The 13835-nt window shown below is 40.3% G+C and overlaps 1 pseudogene across 1 annotated transcript in view; it reads right to left on the bottom strand.

The window, feature by feature from the left end:
• Positions 1-13835, bottom strand: part of LOC311107165 (NAD(P)H-hydrate epimerase-like) — a 33110-nt pseudogene extending 19275 nt beyond the window's left edge. The window contains exon 1 of the transcript in view: positions 13827-13835. The product of the transcript in view is annotated as an NAD(P)H-hydrate epimerase-like (transcript). The remainder of the gene's footprint in view (positions 1-13826) is intronic.

Raw genomic sequence — 13835 nt, 5'->3', positions numbered from 1 at the left:
ATCAACGTGGGACAGTAAGGTGAAAAATCTGTCGATGTGCCCTTGAGCAAGGCACTTAACCCTAATTGCTCCTGTAAGTCGCTCTGGATAAGAGCGTCTGCTAAATGACTAAAATGTAAATGTAAAAATGTAAGTTCAACTTTGACAACATCTTCATTTGTTTTGTGTATTCATTCTACACTTTAAAACTATTGTACAATTCCACCATTATTTCAACAATGAACAAAAAAAACATGAACATTAGAAAAATGGAAATACTAGTAATTTTCCAGCTAATTTTCTCACGACTGTTGGCTTCAGAGGATTTCTGTGTTTAAAGAAGCATACAGCACACATGCCATTCACATTCAGCTAGCTAAATGAGTTCGTTTTATAGCGGGGATGAACATTGCGTTGTTATACTTTACCTGAAGTGCGCATGGTCTTTGCAATCTCTCTCCAGAACGTATCTTTTTTAGTTGCATCCTTGTAGAATTTTGAAGACAGGTCATATAACAGTGAGTACTTCTCTACTTCCACGATACATCTCTCCTCATTCATCTTTCAAGCACCCAGGTTGGCTTTTGTTTACAGGAAGTACGGGAAGTATGTTCGTTGTGAGAACCAATGAATTGATGGGAGGCGGGACTTCCAGACTTGATATGGCGGTTGGCAACCAGCTTTACGGTGCATTACCTCCACCAACTGGACTGGAGTGTGGACCTCAGTTAATATTTCAATCACCCCACGTGGATATATGCTCCTAAAATCCAATGAGGAGATGGGAGAGGCAGGACTTGCAGTGCGTCAAGTGTCACAAATAGATCCAAATTCAATTTTAGCGCCTGGCTACGCAGACGCTCGTTGACGTGTCAGTGATGAGAAAGTGTATGATGTCGCTTTTGTTGTTGAGAAATGAATCCACATAAGACTCATAATAATATACTACTTCTATACACTACTTCCATACTTCTCAGTGTTACGTTAGTAAAAATGGGTACAAAATAAATGATTCTACTGTGATTTGTTTGTTTGCGACCCACAATGATGATATCATTATAGGTTACATGAAACTGGCTATATTTTGCGCGCGCTTGCATAATGCATTTGTTACAATGATTCCATTCTGATATCATTTTGCAATATTCCATTATGGGTTTGATGGTAATAATAATAATAATAATAATAATAATAATAATAATAATAAAAACAACAATTGAAAGCTTTTCTGAACAGCACGGTCTTGAGCTGTGTCTGAAAAGACAGAGACTGCAGCCATAAAAGTGTTTTAGCCTCTGTTTGAAGGATTACGGGGTCGTTACCAACTTGTCAATGTTTCCGAAGTGGAGGGAAAGTTGAAAGTCTAGTGTTGACCTGCTGATGCATGCAAGTTGTATTGTCTGATTACCCAAAAATTAAGTTAGTATACATTTTACTCATTCAGCTTTAGCAGACTAGTATGGTTACTAGTCCACTTTTCGAATGGCACATTTTCTTCCACGAATACAACGCCAGGGGGCACTCTTGCTACTTATATCAGTGTACAGTACACAGTCACTTATAGTCCAGCGGAGAGGTGAAAAATTGTTCAGTTTTAGGATACAAATATCAAACTTGGTACACTAATACTATATACCTTAAGGAACATTTTAAAGATTGGAGGCAGTCTGGGAAGCCTACCAGTCAATACAGATTTCCTGTTAGAAGAAAAATAGGGTAAAATCATTCCAAACAATATAAAAATGTCTTTGTAATGTTATTTACCCACTAAATAAACCCCACTGATAATATAGACAATATTTCTGATAACGAAATACTCTTAAGACCTTCATGGGGGTCACATTGAGGTCATTTTGACCATAGTCCAGCGGCTACAGGAAAACATTTGGACTTTGTAATAGAGCCACCAAATTTCACACACAGCTAGGGCATGTCTAAATAAGTAATGTTGGCTATATTGTCATCACAGATTTTGTCCATTAGCCCCCTGGCGGTCATTTCCAATATGGCCGATGAAAAATAGACTAAGAAACCCAAGATAGGTAACTGGTTGGATAGATGTCACCGGGGTACTCTGCTCCGGTCAGAGAGCTAGCAGACAACAGAGGCAGTGCCAAAGTTCAGATATTTATTTAGGACTTGTGGTTGGACATGGTAAAGTTGGATTTGTGTGTTGTTCTGCAACAAATGAGACATAGAGTACCACAGTATGAGTCATAATACCCATAAAACCTAGCGGTCAAACAGGGAAATGGTTCTAGGGCTGTCCCGACCCCCCAAAAAATCTTGGTCAACCTAGAGTCTTCTGTTCTTTCGACCAATTGCTTGGTCTAAATTTTAAAAATACAATTTTTCCCAATATAGCAACAACCTATGTGTTGAAATAAAATCACCTATAAGTAGGCTACTGAGCTTGTCTGATGCTTTAAGCATACTGTGATTAAATAATTAAGACACCCAAATGGCTTGAGGGAGCCAGAGATCAAGATACCTAGTTTCCCGCTCCAGCGAGCTCCGGACAGACATAGCTGTAGGCTATTTGTGCAAGGAATAAGAAGTAATCAGGTAGGCCTATTTTATGACATTTCCACCGGATCTGAGCATTACATTTTTTCCCTCCTTTCACGCTGAGTGGTTATTGAAAGAGACCTGGAACGATTTTTCAAATAAGCTACGTTGAGGAATTATTGTCATTCTCAATAGATGTAAAAACAGACTTTGTTTACTTGCTGTTTGAGGTGAAGAATTTTTTTATTTCAGAAGTTCCACAGTGGTGGTGAGTTAAGACAATCAGAAATACTATCAGATCCCCAAATGGGCACATTTATAGGCCTACATTTGTGCGCAGACCAGGTAGCCTAGGCCTACTTCTATGTATAATCAGGTGTGCGTCCTTACTCAACATTGACATGAGTGCTACAAACAAACTACAATTAATAAATTGACAACTCCTAAATGGAATGAAATAAACCAAAACTTGTTCCTCAAAAGTGTAGCCTATGTTGTGCGGTCCGCAAACAATGTGTCCACTCCGACAATGAGAACGGTAAAAGACTGTAATAATAATAATATATTGAATGCATAAACAGAAATTACCGCAACCAAACAAACATTGTAGATATAGAAAATATGGGAATTAACGGTAAATGTACTACTGGTGATCCCCGCGGCCTCCGCAATGGATTAGTCCACTGAGACAGGCGTCTTGTGCCATAAAAAAATATATATACAGTACCAGTCAAAGGTTTGGACACACCTACTCATTCCAGGGTTTTTCTTTATTTTTACTATTTTCTACATTGTAGAATAATAGTGAAGACTTCAGTACTATGAAATAACACATATGGAATCATGTAGTAACCAAAAAAGTGTTAAACAAATCAAAATATATTTTAAATTTGAGATTCTTCAAAGTAGCCACCCTTTGCCTTGATGACAGCCTTGCATATGCTTGGCATTCTCTCAACCAGCTTCATGTGGTAGTCACCTGGAATGCATTTCAATTAACAGGTGTGCCTTGTTAAAAGTTAATTTGTGGAACTTCTTTCCTCTTAATGCATTTGAGCCAATCAGTTGTGTTGTGACAAGGTAGGGGTGGTATACAGAAGATAGCCCTATTTGGTAAAAGGCCAAGTCCATATTATGGCAAGAACAGCTCAAATAAGCAAAGAGAAACGACAGTCCATCATTACTTTAAGACATGAAGGTCAGTCAATCTGGAAAATTTCAAGAACTTTGAAAGTTTCTTCAAGTGCAGTCACAAAAACCATCAAGCGCTATGATGAAACTGGCTGTCATGAGGACCGCCACAGGAAAGGAAGACACAGAGTTACCTCTGCTGCAGAGGATAAGTTAATTAGAGTTACCAGACTCAGAAATTGCAGCCCAAATAAATGCTTCACAGAGTTCAGGTAACAGATACATCTCAACATCAACTTTTCAGAGGAGACTGCGTGAATCAGGCCTTCATGGTCGAATTGCTGCAAAGAAACCACTGCTAAAGGACACCAATAATAAGAAGAGACTTGCTTGGGCCAAGAAACACGAGCAATGGACATTAGACCAGTGGAAATCTGTCCTTTGGTCTGATGAGTCCAAATCTGAGATTTTTGGTTCCAACCGCTGTGTGTTTGTGAGACGCAGAGTAGGTGAACGGATGATCTCCGCATGTGTGGTTCCCACCGTGAAGCAAGGAGGAGGTGTGATTGTGTGGGGGTGCTTTGCTGGTGACACTGTTGGTGATTTATTTAGGATTCAAGGCACACTTAACCAACATGGCTACCACAGCATTCTGCAGCGATACGCCATCCCATCTGGTTTGCGCTTAGTGGGACTATCATTTGTTTTTCAACAGGACAATGACCCAACACACATCCAGGCTGTGTAAGGGCTATTTGACCAATAAGGAGAGTGATGGAGTGCTGCATCAGATGACCTGGCCTCCACAGTCACCTGACCTCAACCCAATTGAGATGGTTTGGGATGAGTTGGACTGCAGAGTGAAGGAAAAGCAGCCAACAAGTGCTCAGCATATGAGGGAACTCCTTCAAGACTGTTGGAAAAGCATTCCAGGTGAAGCTGGTTGAGAGAATGCCAAGAGTGTGCAAAGCTGTCATCAAGGCAAAGGGTGGCTATTTGAAGAATCTCAAATATAAAATATATTTTGATTTGTTTAACACTTTTTTGGTTACTACATGATTCCATGTGTTATTTCTTAGTTTTGATGTCTTCACTATTATTCTACAATGTAGAAATAATAAAAATAAAGAAAAACCCTTGAATGAGTAGGTGTGTCCAAACTTTTGACTGGTACTGTATATATTTTAGACTGCTCGACAAAAAAAACGATTGACCAGTCAACTAAATGGGGTCAGCCCTAAATGATTCCAATAGTTTTTCCACCATTCATTTTACCCATAGGGGATTTTAGAAACACTTAAAATAAGGGCTGTGTTTCGTGTAGGCTTCCCCTGGAGTGACGTTTTGATAACCGTGTAAATCTCTCAAACAAGGTGACTTTTATCAATATATTTGCCTGTATTTACCCCCCAAAATGAAATGCTAATTAGCTGCTAGTGTGGCTATCATACAGAAATACACAACACCTGTTAGTAAAGGTGTCAGCTAATGATGACGTGCAGGATTATGCAGGAATTTGTAGTCTTGCATGATGTCTAATTTGATGCCAATTAGCATTTTCGAATCTGAGAGTAAATAGAGCCAAATATATTGATAAAAGTCACCTTGTCCGAAAGAGATTTACACAGTTATCAAAACACATCCATTATTTTAAGTGTTTCTAAAATCCCGTATGGGAAAAATTAATGGTGGAAAAACAATTGGAACCATTTCTCTGTTTGACCGCTAGGTTTTATAGGTATTATCACACATCCACTGTGGGGCTCTATTATAAGCAGGTTGCATAACATAAAAGGTAAAGGTGATAAGGATGAATCTATTAAACCAATACATCTCAAATAAGGAAATTACATGACATTTTAACGTTATGACTTAACCATTTATTTTTATGAGCCTATCAAGGCAGTCCTGATAATTAGTGACAAGTGTGTGCCATTTATATAGTCAGTCAACAGGTGAAATCAACTTGGTTAAACAAGTTCATCTCAGTAGCATGCTGCTCCACTCTGAGGGCTTTTGTACAGGCGCCAACCAGCTGCATAGGGCCATATTGGACACGATTCACATGGCCATATCTCATATATAATTGGTACATACAGCCCAATGATGTCTTAAAATGTTTGAGGGGGTCTGGAAAACAATAAAATGGCCCAAAGATGCCATATACGTATCCTTTAAAATCTTACTAGAAAAGTGGTGAAAACGTGTGCCAACTTAATGTTGTTTGTACATTGTTTCATAGCTAGTTCCAATAGTTTACATGTAAACACTAAAAAGTAATATGGTTGTTCCCTGAAGTCTACTGATTGCAATTATATATAATATGATATTCTGTTTTTTGTCAATTTTAAGACAAATTACAGGAAACCTGCTTACACATAACTATTTATCCCATGAATGTACACTAAAAGTATGTGAACACCTGCTCATCGAACATCTCATTCCAAACTCTTGGGCATTAAAATGGAGTAGAACCCCCCTTTGCTGCTATAACAGCCTCCACTCTTCTGGGAAGGCTTTCCACTAGATGTTGGAACATTGCTGCAGGGACTGATGTTGGGTGATTAGGCCTGGCGTTCCAATTCATCCCAAAAGTGTTCGATGGGGTTAAGGTCAGGGCTCTGTGCGGGCCAGTCAAGTTCTTCCACACCAATCTCGACAGACCATTTCTGTATGGACCTCGCTTTGTGCACGGGGCATTGTCATGCTGAAACAGGAAAGGTCCTGTTTCAGCATGAATCAGCTAGAATGTCATTGTATGCTGTAGCATTAAGATTTTCCTTCACTGGAACTAAGGGGCCTAGCCCGAACCATGAAAAACAGCCCCAGACCATTATTCCTCCTCCACCCAACTTTACAGTTGGCACTATGCATTGGGGCAGGTAGGGTTCTCCTGGCATCCGCCAAACCCAGATTCGTCCGTCGGACTGCCAGATGGTGAAGCATGATTCATCAATCCAGAGAATGTGTTTCCACTGCTCCAGAGTCCAATGGCACCACTCCAGCCGACACTTGGCATTGCGCATGGTGATCTTAGGCTTGTGTGTGGCTGCTCGGCCATGGAAACCCATTTCTTGAAGCTCCCGACGAACAGTTCTTGTGCAGATGTTGCTTCCAGAGGCAGTTTGGAACTCGGTAGTGAGTGTTGCAACCGAGGACACACGATTTTTATGCGCTACACACTTCAGCACTCGGCAGTCCCGTTCTGTAAACTTGTGTGGCCTACCACTTCGCGGCTGAGCCATTGTTGCTCCTAGACGTTTCTACTTCACAATAACAGCACTTACAGTTGACTGGGGCAGCTCTAGCAGGACAGAAATGTTATGAACTGACTTGTTGGAAAGGTGGCATCCTATGACGGTGCCACGCTGAAAGTCACTGAGCTCTTCAGTATAGGCCATTCTACTGCCAATGTTTGTCTATTGAGATTGCATGGCTGTGTGCTCGATTTTATACACCTGTCAGCAACGGATGTGGCTAAAATAGTAGAATCCGCTAATTTGAAGGGGTGTCCACCTACTTTTGGCCATGTAGTGTATTATGTCCAGCTGGTTGGTGGCCATAGCTGGCCATATTAGAAATGGCTGCCACGGGTGTAATGGACAAAATATATGATGGCTTGCCAAAAATATTTATTTAGACATGCTAAAAAAACATCCCGTAGTCGCTGGACTATGGTCAAAATGACCTCAATATGACCCCCATGAAGGTCTTAAGAGTATTTTATGATCAGAATTATTGTCTATATCATCTGAGGAGTTTATTTATAGATAACATAAAGTAATTTTGATATTGTTTGGAATGATTTTACCCTATTTTCTTCTAACAAGAAATCTGAATGTCAGCCATTTTATTAAATGGCCGCCCTGGTTGACTGACATGCTTCCCAGACTGCCTCCAATCTTTAAAATGTTCCTGAATGTATCTAGTATTAGTGTACCAAGTTTGATACTTGTATCCTAAAGTAGAACGATCTCGGGTTTATTTGGTTCTTATCCCCTGGACTATTATTAATTAGCCTATAGTACACCGCTGTTTCATTGAATATGAGTGTTCTAACAGAAAACTCCCTTCTCCCTCCATCAGTCACGAGAAACCGGAAACAGAGGAGGTTCTCCAACTGGAATGTAGGTATTGGGTGTGTGTGGGGGTGTGCAATTTCCTCTGTTCAAACGGGTAATTCTGGAATGTTCAAATGTGTGAGTGTGTGTGTGTGAGAGAGAGAGTGTGAAAGTGTGCTTATACATATACAATGATTATGAGGTTAAAGTGCAGACTGTCAGCTTTAATTTGAGGATATTTTCATCCATATCGGGTGAACAGTTTAGGAATTTCAGCACTTTTTGTACATAGTCCCCCCATTTTAGGGGACCAAAAGTATTGGGACAAATTCACTTTTATGTGTATTAAAGTAGTCAAAAGTTTAGTATTTGGTCCCATATTCCTAGCACGCAATGATTACATCAACCTTGTGACTATACAACACTTGTTCGATGCATAACCTCCCCTGTTATTGTAATGGTGAGAGGTTAGCATGTCTTGGGAGTATGTAACTTTCTCACTCATCATTATTCACGATTCATTCAGGACTATCCGTAATCATGGTAGCATCCACATTTATGTAGTAGTGTTTAGAAACATATTCTATTCTTATTTACAATAAAAATGACTCCAAAATGACACAATACATTATTTACCATTAATTTCAATTGGGCACAAAATAATCTGAAACACAACCAAAACAAACAGCAAATGCATCCAACAAGTTTGTAGTCACAAGCTTGATGTAATCATTGCATGCTAGGAATATGGGACCAAATACTAAACTTTTGACTACTTTAATACACAAACACAGTAAGTGAGTTTGTCCCAATACTTTTCGTCCCCTAAAAAATGGGTACTATGTACAAAAAGTGCTGTAATTTCTAAATGGTTTACCCGATATGGATGAAAATAACCTCAAATTAAAGCTGACAGACTGCACTTTAACCTCATATTCATTGTATCATTTGAAATCCAAAGTGCTGGAGTGCAGAGCCAAAAGAACAAAATGTGTCACTGTCACAATATTTAAGGAGGGCACTCTATATGTATTTACACTACCGTTAAAAAGTTTGGGGTCACTTAGAAATGTCCTTGTTTTCGAAAGAAAAGCAATTTTTTGGTCCATTAAAATAACATCAAATTGATCAGAAATACAGTGTAGACATTGTTAATGTTGTAAATGGCTATTGTAGCTAGAAACGGCTGATTTTTAATGGAATATCTACATAGGCGTACAGAGGCCCATTATCAGCAACCATCAGTCCTGTGTTCCAATGGCACATTGTGTTTGCTAATCCAAGTTTATCATTTTAAAATGCTAATTGATCATTAGAAAACCCTTTTGCAATTATGTTAGCACATCTGAAAACTGTTGTGCTGATTAAAGAAGCAATAAAACTGGCCTTCTTGAGACTAGTTAAGTATCTGGAGCATCAGCAATTGTGGGTTTGATTACAGACTCAAAATGGCCAGAAACAAATAACTTTCTTCTGAAACTCGTCAGTTTATTCTTGTTCTGAGAAATGAAGGTTATTCCATGCGAGAAATTGCCAAGAAACTGAAGATCTCGTACAACGCTGTGTACTACTCCCTTCACAGAACAGCGCAAACTGGCTCTAACCAGAATAGAAAGAGGAGTGGGAGGCCCCGGTGCACAGCTGAGCAAGAGGACAAATACATTAGAGTGTCTAGTTTGAGAAACAGATGCCTCACAGGTCCTCAACTGGCAGCTTCATTAAATAGTACCCGCAAAACACCAGTCTCAACGTCAACAGTGAAGAGGTGACTCCGGGATGCTGACCTTCTAGGCAGAGTTGCAAAGAAAAAGCCATATCTCAGACTGGCCAATAAAAAGAAAAGATTAAGATGGGCAAAAGAACACAGACACTGGACAGAGGAAGATTGGAAAAAAGTGTTATGGACAGACGAATCGATGTTTGAGGTGTTCAGATCACAAAGAAGAACATTTGTGAGATGCAGACCAAATGAAAAGATGCTGGAGGAGTGCTTGATGCTATCTGTCAAGCATGGTGGAGGCAATGTGATGGTCTGGGGGTGTTTTGGTGGTGGTAAAGTGGGAGATTTGTACAGGGTAAAAGGGATCTTGAAGAAGGAAGGCTATCACTCCATTTTGCAACGCCATGCCATACCCTGTGGACGGCGCATGATTGGAGCCAATTTCCTCCTACAACAGGACAATGACCCAAAGCACAGCTCCATACTATGCAAGAACTACAGTGGGGGAAAAAGTGTTTAGTCAGCCACCAATTGTGCAAGTTCTCCCACTTAAAAAGATGAGAGAGGCCTGTAATTTTCATCATAGGTACACGTCAACTATGACAGACAAATTGAGATTTTTTTTCTCCAGAAAATCACATTGTAGGATTTTTAATGAATTTATTTGCAAATTATGGTGGAAAATAAGTATTTGGTCACCTACAAACAAGCAAGATTTCTGGCTCTCACAGACCTGTAACTTCTTCTTTAAGAGGCTCCTCTGTCCTCCACTCGTTACCTGTATTAATGGCACCTGTTTGAACTTGTTATCAGTATAAAAGACACCTGTCCACAACCTCAAACAGTCACACTCCAAACTCCACTATGGCCAAGACCAAAGAGCTGTCAAAGGACACCAGAAACAAAATTGTAGACCTGCACCAGGCTGGGAAGACTGAATTTGCAATAGGTAAGCAGCTTGGTTTGAAGAAATCAACTGTGGGAGCAATTATTAGGAAATGGAAGACATACAAGACCACTGATAATCTCCCTCGATCTGGGGCTCCACGCAAGATCTCACCCCGTGGGGTCAAAATGATCACAAGAACGGTGAGCAAAAATCCCAGAACCACACGGGGGGACCTAGTGAATGACCTGCAGAGAGCTGGGACCAAAGTAACAAAGTCTACCATCAGTAACACACTACGCCGCCAGGGACTCAAATCCTGCAGTGCCAGACGTGTCCCCCTGCTTAAGCCAGTACATGTCCAGGCCCGTCTGAAGTTTTCTAGAGTGCATTTGGATGATCCAGAAGAGGATTGGGAGAATGTCATATGGTCAGATGAAACCAAAATATAACTTTTTGGTAAAAACTCAACTCGTTGTGTTTGGAGGACAAAGAATGCTGAGTTGCATCCAAAGAACACCATACCTACTGTGAAGCATGGGGGTGGAAACATCATGCTTTGGGGCTGTTTTTCTGCAAAGGGACAAGGACGACTGATCCGTGTAAAGGAAAGAATGAATGGGGCCATGTATCGTGAGATTTTGAGTGAAAACCTCCTTCCATCAGCAAAGGCATTGAAGATGAAACGTGGCTGGGTCTTTCAGCATGACAATGATCCCAAACACACCGCCCGGGCAACGAAGGAGTGGCTTCGTAAGAAGCATTTCAAGGTCCTGGAGTGGCCTAGCCAGTCTCCAGATCTCAACCCCATAGAAAATCTTTGAAGGGAGTTGAAAGTCCGTGTTGCCCAGCGACAGCCCCAAAACATCACTGCTCTAGAGGAGATCTGCATGGAGGAATGGGCCAAAATACCAGCAACAGTGTGTGAAAACCTTGTGAAGACTTACAGAAAACGTTTGACCTGTGTCATTGCCAACAAAGGGTATATTACAAAGTATTGAGAAACTTTTGTTATTGACCAAATACTTATTTTCCACCATAATTTGCAAATAAATTCATTAAAAATCCTACAATGTGATTTTCTGGATATTTTTTTCTCATTTTGTCTGTCATAGTTGACGTGTACCTATGATGAAAATTACAGGCCTCTCTCATCTTTTTAAGTGGGAGAACTTGCACAATTGGTGGCTGACTTACGCACGACAAAGCCTATTCCCCCTCAGGAGACTGAAAAGATTTGGCATGGGTCCTCAGATCCTCAAAAAATTCTACAGCTGCACCATCGAGAGAATCCTGACTGGTTGCATCACCGCCTGGTATGGCAACTGCTTGGCCTCCGACCGCAAGGCACTACAGAGGGTAGTGCGTACGGCCCAGTACATCACTGGGGCCAAGCTTCCTGCCATCCAGGACCTCTATACCAGGCGGTGTCAGAGGAAGGCCCTCAAAATTGTCAAAGACTCCAGCCACCCTAGTCATAGACTGTTCTCCCTGCTACCGCACGGCAAGCGGTACCGGAGTGCCAAGTCTAGGTCCAAAAGACTTCTCAACAGCTTCTACCCCCAAGCCATAAGACTCCTGAACAGCTAATCATGGCTACCCGGACTATTTGCACTGCCCCCCCACCCCATCCTTTTTACGCTGCTGCTACTCTGTTAATTATTTATGCATAGTCACTTTAACTCTACCCACATGTACATATTACTTCAACTATCTCAACTAGCCGGTGCCCCCGCACATTGACTCTGCACCGGTACCCCCCTGTATATATAGCCTCCCTACTGTTATTTTATTTTACTTCTGCTCTTTTTTTCTCAACACTTTTTTTGTTGTTGTTTTATTTTTACTTTTTTCGTTTAAAATAAATGCACTGTTGGTTAAGGGCTGTAAGTAAGCATTTCACTGTAATGTCTGCACCTGTTGTATTCGGCGCATGTGACCAATAAAATTTGATTTGATTTGATTTGACTAAATACTTTTTTTCACCACTGTATTTAGGGAAGAAGCAGTCAGCTGGTATTCTGTCTATAATGGAGTGGCCAGCACAGTCACCAGATCTCAACCCTATTGAGCTGTTGTGGGAGCAGCTTGACCGTATGGTACGTAAGAAGTGCCAATCAAGCCAATCCAACTTGTGGGAGGTGCTTCAGGAAGCATGGGGTGAACTCTCTTCAGATTACCTCAACAAATTGACAACTAGAATGCCAAAGGTCTGCAAGGCTGTAATTGCTGCAAATGGAGGATTCTTTGACGATAGCAAATTTTGAAGGACACAATTATTATTTCAATTACAAATCATTATTTCCTATGCATTTTGCTATATTTCCTATTCAAACTCATTTCATGTATGTTTTCATGGAAAACAAGGAAAATTCTAAGTGACCCCAAACTTTTGAAAGTTAGTGTATATTTATTATTATTATTATTATTATTATTATTATTATTATTATTATATATTTATTATCATATTTTTATTTTTATTTTTTATAAATTCCGTTTTTAACCCTGTCTTCTGAGGGACCTGAGTTCCAATCAGTTTTGACCTAGTATCTAGGTGTGGCAGTATGTGGTCTATAAATAGTTAGCATGGTGTGTGGATCGCCACACTTCTCACTTATCCCTCCCAACTCCACATTGGAATGGACTTTCCCTAGCTAAACCCTCAGGAAATGATCACCTCTTTGTATTTACCCTCCTATTTTGGCATGATTGGTTTGTGATTGTGTTTATCATGACAAAACATTAGAACGAGAGAAAACAAAACAAAAACTGTCCCACTTACCTGCCAGCCCCAGAGACCTTGGTGAACAGGAGATTCTACAGCATGGCAGTTCAAATTGGACTACTTTCGCTCAAATCCCCTAAAACTGACCCCCTCCCATCTTTGGTAGACAGACGTGTGGTGAATCCACTAGTCGTGATGAATCATACGTCTTAGTGTCCCTGTCAGGTGAACATGATGTATGGTATATTTAGATTTAGGTTATAGGATGACCGAAGGAGTCCTCTTCAATGGGGCAAGGAAACGTCTCGGTAACACGAAACGTCTCGGTAACACTTTATTTGGATAGTCCATCTGTACATGCTCTACAGACTATCAGTAACATTTCAACTAACCCTAGCCCTTACCTTTATCCTAACCCTAAACTTAACCCTTACCCTAGCCCTAACCCTAACCTTAGCAAGCAGTTGCTTATCAACATATGGTCATACTATCAACAAACTATCTGTAGAGCATCTACAGATGGACTATCTGGACTATGACTATATAATATATTATATAATATATAATATGACTACTATAAATGTTTATCATTCTAATTTGGATTTGTGCACAATGTATTTGAATACACTGTCAATTTGTTTGTTTTATGAGCGTAGGTTTTACAATGGGTAACGGTGACATTAAATTCGACCATTTATTTGTCTTGGTCTCTCTACGCAGGAAGATGGATGGCCCACGGGCACCTAGGGAGAGAGGAGAAGAGCAAAAATAATTTATCTGGCAAATCGAGACTTAAAAGTAGAAGTTCAGACTTACCATGGGCAT

The sequence above is a fragment of the Coregonus lavaretus genome (assembly GCF_964263955.1).
Source record: "Coregonus lavaretus genome assembly, chromosome: 3".
NCBI classification, from domain to species: domain Eukaryota; kingdom Metazoa; phylum Chordata; class Actinopteri; order Salmoniformes; family Salmonidae; genus Coregonus; species Coregonus lavaretus.
This window is presented reverse-complemented; position numbering and strand designations above follow the sequence as displayed.